Source organism: Thunnus maccoyii, chromosome 1 (assembly GCF_910596095.1).
Source record: "Thunnus maccoyii chromosome 1, fThuMac1.1, whole genome shotgun sequence".
Lineage (NCBI taxonomy): Eukaryota > Metazoa > Chordata > Actinopteri > Scombriformes > Scombridae > Thunnus > Thunnus maccoyii.
The window spans coordinates 11852203-11859428 of record NC_056533.1 but is presented as its reverse complement, the minus strand read 5'-3'; positions in this window follow the sequence as shown (position 1 = coordinate 11859428).

The following is a 7226-nucleotide window of genomic DNA, read 5'->3' as shown; positions in this document are numbered from 1 at the left end:
GCCAACAGGAGGTTGGCTGGAAGCTAGTAAATTTCACTACAGATCTTGTGATTTCAGTCCAGTATAGCAGAACTCTGACCAGAAGCAGATATATCAACATTCATGGCACACATTATGCTAACCAGAATCTAATTCAACTAATAAGTCTAATAAAAAGAGTCATTTAGACATGTCATACAGATATACTGCTTTTCATTCCGAAAGATGTGATACATGTATAATAATGATAATCATTATATTCACTCACAGGCATCAGCTTCAGTTTTAATCAGCCATGAAAGCACATTTACAGTTCCTGTAATCAAAGGAGTGGAAGCAAGATATATTCCACAACAGCCAATTTCGAACACTATGTGGTTCCAGGGTTATTGCTAAAACTGCAAATAAAACCAAAAAAAAAACATTTAAGATCTGAACAGACAAAAACTTTTTCCTCCATTCCCACAGTGAAGGCCTGTCACTCTATCGCATCATTTTAATTCAGTCTGGATAAAATCCCCACACAGACATGTGACCATCTGACTTAACAATGTAAGTGTGTGACTTGCAACCCTCCAGGTATGCCACTGCAGGATCCCTCTCACACATTAGGCCCTTTACTTGAGCAGTAGAAGCTGGGAACAGAAAAACAACCTGAATGCACACCATCACAGTGAGAAATTTAAAATTAAAAGGGTCAGTTCAACCAAATGAAAAAAAAAAAATACTGTGCAGATTCAGTTTTATTTACCCAGGTTTTGCAATATCTGCCCCAATACAATGGAGTTGAACAGAATTTGTGCTGCTCAAAACATTGAAAAATGACATTCAAAAAACTCAACACTAATGCATCTTATCAGTAACAATGTTCCAGGTAATCAGATAATCCATAGAGCTCAGTGTCAACAATTTGCGGCTATTTCTCATGTAGAAAGTGGTGTGGATTATTGGTAGCTCGTTAGTCACAAAAAAATGTGTCCCTGTGTTTTAAAAAAGTTTTTTAAAAAACTCATACTGTTGGTACTGACTCTCTGCATTACATATTCCAATTTTGTAAAAGAACTTGAAACATCAGCTACATTGATATATTTTACCCTTGAGAGAAGATGGCATCTCCAAACACCCATTTGCAACTTATGTGATTTAAAAGTTGTTGGCACATGCACACAACATCAACACCTGTCTTCTAAACTTGATACCTTTGGTCAGCCCCCAGAAAACCTGCACAGACTGGCTGCGTCAAGCAGCCCGTTACACATACACATTTAGAGAGAGATAGCTATAGTGATAGCAACATCAAGAGCCTGTTTCTGACTTTAACTGCTGATGTAGACATTCAGAAATTCAGTTCAGTGATATCACCTATCTTTTGCTATTTACCCACAACGATAAGAACATTTCTTAAATAAAAACAAGCTTGCCAATACACTTAATAATAGTCAGGCCACTGCTTAATAAATTGCTGTTTCTGATATATTTCCCAATTAGCAACATCTTTCCCAAAACAGATGTACAGCATTTTGAAACAAACCCTTTATATAACAATACATTTTTTATAATGGTGAATGTTGACATTGTGATCATCTTTTGACATTCATCTTAGTTTACCAACCTTTTGATTTACCACTGCATCACTGGCCGTCAGGGAGCTGCTATGGGCCGGAGAGGTGAGAAGTTGCTTTGTTCTGAGGCAAGGCTGACAGTCTCTTTATCTCCTCCTGTCAGACAGAATACTGTTTGATCTGCAGCTTCTCCATGTCTTCTATCTCTGGTCAGATGACCTCAGCCCACTACCAGAGGTTGTTTTAGCAGTACTACCACTCCCAGGCTTGCTGAAAGTGTGATGAAAGTGAGGCAGTTCTTACGTCCACGTGAATGTATTGGAATTTGAAAATATGTTTCATGCATGTGTTTCCACGTTGACTTACATTTTTTTGCTGGAGACCAACCCTGACCCTAAGCACTACTTACCTAACCTTACCTTACCTTAACTTTTTCACCCTAAAATTTAATGATTTACATTACGAGGACTTCCTTTTTGTCCCCAAAAGGGAGGCGAGACTGTCTTAACAAATTTATGTCCCCGCAACATGAGGAATACTTGGTAACCACACACACGCCACGCACACTCTTTATTTGCATCAGTTGTTATGTTCACACACACAGAAACACATCTGAGACATATCTAAGCATTAAAAGGTGTGTTACTGTATACTGTATATACTGTATATACAAGTACTGCACATGTACATGCTACACATATGCTACACACAATGTACATTATATACACATTGCTCTTGAAGTTTGGCCTTGGCCCTACAACCTAGCTAGTGCTGAAGTGAATATATTTCACTGCCTGTGTCTCCGTCTCCTGCTCTTTTACAGGACGGGTGTCTTTTAGCAGCTCACATCACAGAGCCCTACAAACGGCAATTAAAATGGATGTGCTACACTGGCTCTGTATAGGGAGAGAGAGTTGAGAGAGAAAGAAGAAGAAGAAGAGAAATGATAGGGGACATGAGTGTGGGAGAGAGAAAGAAAGAAATAAAGAGAGGAAGTATGCGAGGGAAAATGTACAGCACCACCTCTCCTTCAAAACCACGACTGATACCGTGTCTATTGATCTTTATTACAATAGCAGCAAGCTGTAAAATGTTTGATGGTTTTGTACAGATCTTAGTCCCCCTCATTCATAATTACTGCTACACATGTAGAACCAAGGGCAACTTCAGAAGGGGCGCTGTTTGAAAAGCTGCTGCCAGACTGTAGGGATGATGGGAAATCTCGGCGGGGCCTCACGGTAGCTCCGAGCCCTAAGGCTATCACTCCTCCTGCCGAACACCTGCAGCAACTTAAGTTTTACAAAGATCAAATTATGGAGCTGATTTTAAATAAGAAATGAAACCAAGCCTGTTCCTTTACCCACAAGGTAACTCTGCTTAATGTTGATTTCCAACTTTGGCAGTGAGGGTTTTAGAAAAAAGTCAGCAACGCTCATTTTGCAGAAACTCAACACCTCATATTTTGTACAAAGTGACCTCAAATCCTTCAAGTTTAAGTTAGGCGTTAGCATGAAACATTCACAAATACATGTGGATACTCTCTCTCTCTTTCCCTTGCTTCGCTTGGTTAATTTTGTGTGACTACACTCAAAACTACTGATAATAAGTTTGAGTTGAATGTTACAGCAATAAGTACTCTAACTCAAAATGTTCTAGGCCCGGAGAAACAGTCTCACTCTAGTCTAAACAAACAAGCTGCCCAGAGTCTTTGCAACTTGTCATCCTATTCTTTGTTTTCTGGGACAGAAGTGTGCAGGAGTACACCAGGACCCCCAGGCTGGCCCTGGCCCTCCATTTCCTCTTTCTGCTCAAATTTTAATGTCTCTCTGAGTGGGAGCCAGGGGAGATACAAAACAGAGAGTGTGGACACAACAGACCCAGGATACAAGCAAATGTATTTGGATCTCTTCCTCCATTCCAGTGACAGTTCACATCAACAAGAAACAAAAGCAGAGAGGCTAAATTATAGGAGAGCCGTTTGAGTTAAAAGAGATGAAAAGAGAGAGAGATGTGTGTATGCGAAGAGGTAGAGAGACACAACAATGAATAGCAGAGTGCAAAACGGTGGCCAAGGTCAACATCAATACAAACTTTTTTTTCAACAAAAGTATAGTCTCAGAGATCAAACAGATTGCTTTATTGGCTACATATAGCCTACATCAGTTTTCTTACACAAGAGCAGGCTATTAGATCAACATGCACCTAGCAACACAGTGTTTTCTGAAATGTTGCAATGGAAATACAAAGGGAGAGATAGATCGAATTATGTACATATTGTATAATACAGCAAGATGGAGAGAGCAATTCCACACAGTATCTGGTTAAACACCAAGGATGGAAAATTAGCATGATGTAACAAAGTTTAGGCGAGGCAGAGACAATAGACAAAAAAAAGGAGAGGACACAGAGTTACAGACAGAGAACAGTGTCCTAGTGAGATGATTGTTGCTTCCAGCGGTCGAGAACAGGGAGAACAGTCTTTTAGCCTGGCACACCCTGAATAATGCATCAACCTCTCTGTAGCTGGGCAGATATATGGGCAAGGGGAACACTGATTTTTGCCCCCTGGCATTGTTGGAGATATGAATAATGGATAAGTTAAATGCTTGTGTTAAGAATGAATTAGTATAGAGTCTGTTCAGTGTCTGTATTTATGTAATGATTTGGTTTGGACTCTTCAAAGGGAACAAAGACGGTGTCATATTTAAATGCAGGGTACATTCTAGTTTGCCCATGTGCATCTACCGAAGCCCAGTATCATCCCAGACGAGATCCGTCTGAACTGCAGTATCCCACCAGAAGCTGGAGCCTCTTGAGTCACCCTGCTGCCCGCCATTGATTAACATTTAACAACCAGGGAATACTTTGTCACTGAAAAGAAAAGCAAACTTTGAGCTCTTGAAAGCAATGGTAGAGAGAAAGAGAGTGTGAGAGAGGGAGGCAGGGAGGGGGTTAAAGAAGAGAAAGGGAAAAAAGAAAAGAGCATGATACACACAGTACACAGGAAGCATTTTCACATTGCACGTCATGTATAACTCATGAAGTCCTGACAGAGCAGCGTGCACATTCCCCATTCCCTTTGGCTGTCTCCGGCTGGCAGTCCGCACAAGCCAGGATGAACAAGTTGTTCCGGCCTTCCTCTCTGTCCTTCTCTCTCTTTCCCCATCTCTGTCTCTCCAGGCTCTGGCCCTGGGGACCAGTGCCAGAGGTTACGACGATGGAAACGGGAAGCTGGAGAGAAGGCAGGCGGCCTGGACTGTGGCCACGGCCAGCGCTGGAGCCGAGCTAAGCTGCCCTCCTGGTTGTGCTGGTGAAGCTGGCTGTCTGCTTGGCACCCGCTGCTCCAGAGCAGTGCATTACAGTGGGCCCTGTGTTTAGACAGTCTGACAGATCTCAACCTGAACACCCAGAGAACCCGGGGAATCAGCACTCCATGCATATATCACCCCTAGCCAACATCTACATCCTCTCTCTCTACTTGTCTGTTTTGTGAAGCTATCTTGGTTTGTGTCTCTTCAACCTTCCCTGCTTGGAATCTCTTTCCTGACTTTTCTCTGTTTCACTTTCTCTCTCTTTCTCATCTGTCTTTCTCCCCCTGTCCCCCTTCAGCTCTGCTCTCTCTTATTCTCTCATGTTTCTCTCTCTGTCTCTCCCTCCCTCTCCTTTTGAGATTCAATAAGAGCCCTGGAGGCAGGAGAGAGAAAACAGGGGGTGTAAAAACATCTATGGCTTTATTTACAAAGGGCCCAGGTATTGCCCGGCGTTAAATCTGGGGGAAATGATTTATTTTCCGCTCATGTGTGGCACTGATCCCCGAGGCGTAACTCAACAGTGGACCGGCTTCGTGCTTGCAATTTACGGTGGCTGCAGAGGCTCATAAAGGAAGAATGGATTAATCTGGAACATGACATAAACAATATGACTCTGACAGCCCTATTAAAACCTGTGCTACTCAGCATCAATTCTCTTTCATGCTCACTCTCTATCTTTCTCTCTCTGGGTCTCAGCAGCAAGTGCCTGTTGGTGGGAGGCCGACTGGTAGCTCTGGAAAACTGACCAGAGCTCACAGCCTTGTTATTGTGATTCCCAGAGTATCGTATTCAGAACAGGGGGGTGTTGCGCATCTACATATAGCAACCGGACCTTTTAACTGTTTAGCCTTTGGACATCATCAGGGGTATCGGATGTACCGGGTCCAGAGTGGAGACTCCCACAGTGCTCGTTAGGGCCGGTCCAAGACAGCTTCCTGTCCCAGCGCCGGTGGCCTCTCATTTTCCATGAACTGGGCTTCTTTTGGGAATGTGCTGCGCTCACTTCTGTTGGCATGGGCCTCCGTCTTTGGATGTGTGCACAAATTTGTAGGGAAAACATGTTGTGCATGTGATACATGATATGGATTAGTAGTGGATGTGCCTGTATTCACAGACACGCATAGTCATGCACACACAGACATACAGTACATAAACAGTCTTCAGCTGCTCTCTGACCCCCTTGGGAAGAGGTCACTCAGCATCTTCAATGACCCCCGGTGACCAATGATACATACACACACACACGCACGCACACACACACACACACACACAGCTTGTCATTTCGTTAGCTCCTTCTCTGTCAGGGACAGGTGTATGCTAAGCCACACAGAAAACACCCACACGGAGACAGTATCCATCTAACCACAGAAGCTTTTAACACATTTAAAAACAGCATTTCCAAGATAGCAACCTGTCTCAGAGAGACAGAGCGAAAAAGAGATGAGCAAAAAAAGAAAAAGTCCCTGAACAAGAGACAGAGTTACTAATTTATGTCAAGCAATGGATGAAAGCTTCAGAAGCATCAGGCAGGGAGAGAACAGCCCTGAAATTGAAATCAATAAGTTCATTAGACTGCAGAGCCTGCTCATGCTGCACCCTCCACTTCCCCTGCAGACAAACACAACAACACATGAAAAAAACAGGGGCGAAACAAGGCTTGACCTATGTCCACTAGCCAAGCATTCCATTTATTTAGCCCTTATCGCAGGCCTGATCTGAAGAGGCAGCTACACACTGATAACACCCCAGGATAATAGCAAGACCAGACAGGGTCTGACCAAAGAAAGACAGCCAAAAGAAAAGAGAGAGCGAAATAAAGAAAAATGCATTTGGGATCTTCTTGACATTCGTTCTCTTTTTTCTTCGTGTACACACACAATGCTGAAATATAAAGGGCTCTTAGGAAACTTTTACAAGGGTTGTTTTTTGCTGCCGCCTCTCTTGTTTGAGCCTGTAATTTAGTGGATCCCCATCAATAAGTGAGAGAATAGCTTTGTGGATGCTTGGCCTGACAGCTAACAAGACCCAGGCCCTATCTGCAACAAACAGACAGAATAACAAACGCTGTTGTTCTGTGTGTGCACATTGAACAAATACAGCTCATCATTCATGCAGCGGTACAGTATTGTCAAGGCTTCGACAGAGCGTACTGTACAGAAGCGAGCATGTGGTACAAGCATGCCGAAGAAAAGTTTTTACCATCTGAGTGACCTGAATAGTGTTTCTTCTTGTACAGTAGTAATCTCCAGAGCCCTGCAGGGTAGTAAAGATCACTGCAGCTGATGTCTTCCTCCACCTGAAACAGGGCCCATTATAGCTCCAGTCCATATCAGCAGGGCCCTGCAGCCTGTGTCACACCACTTCCTATTGCTGA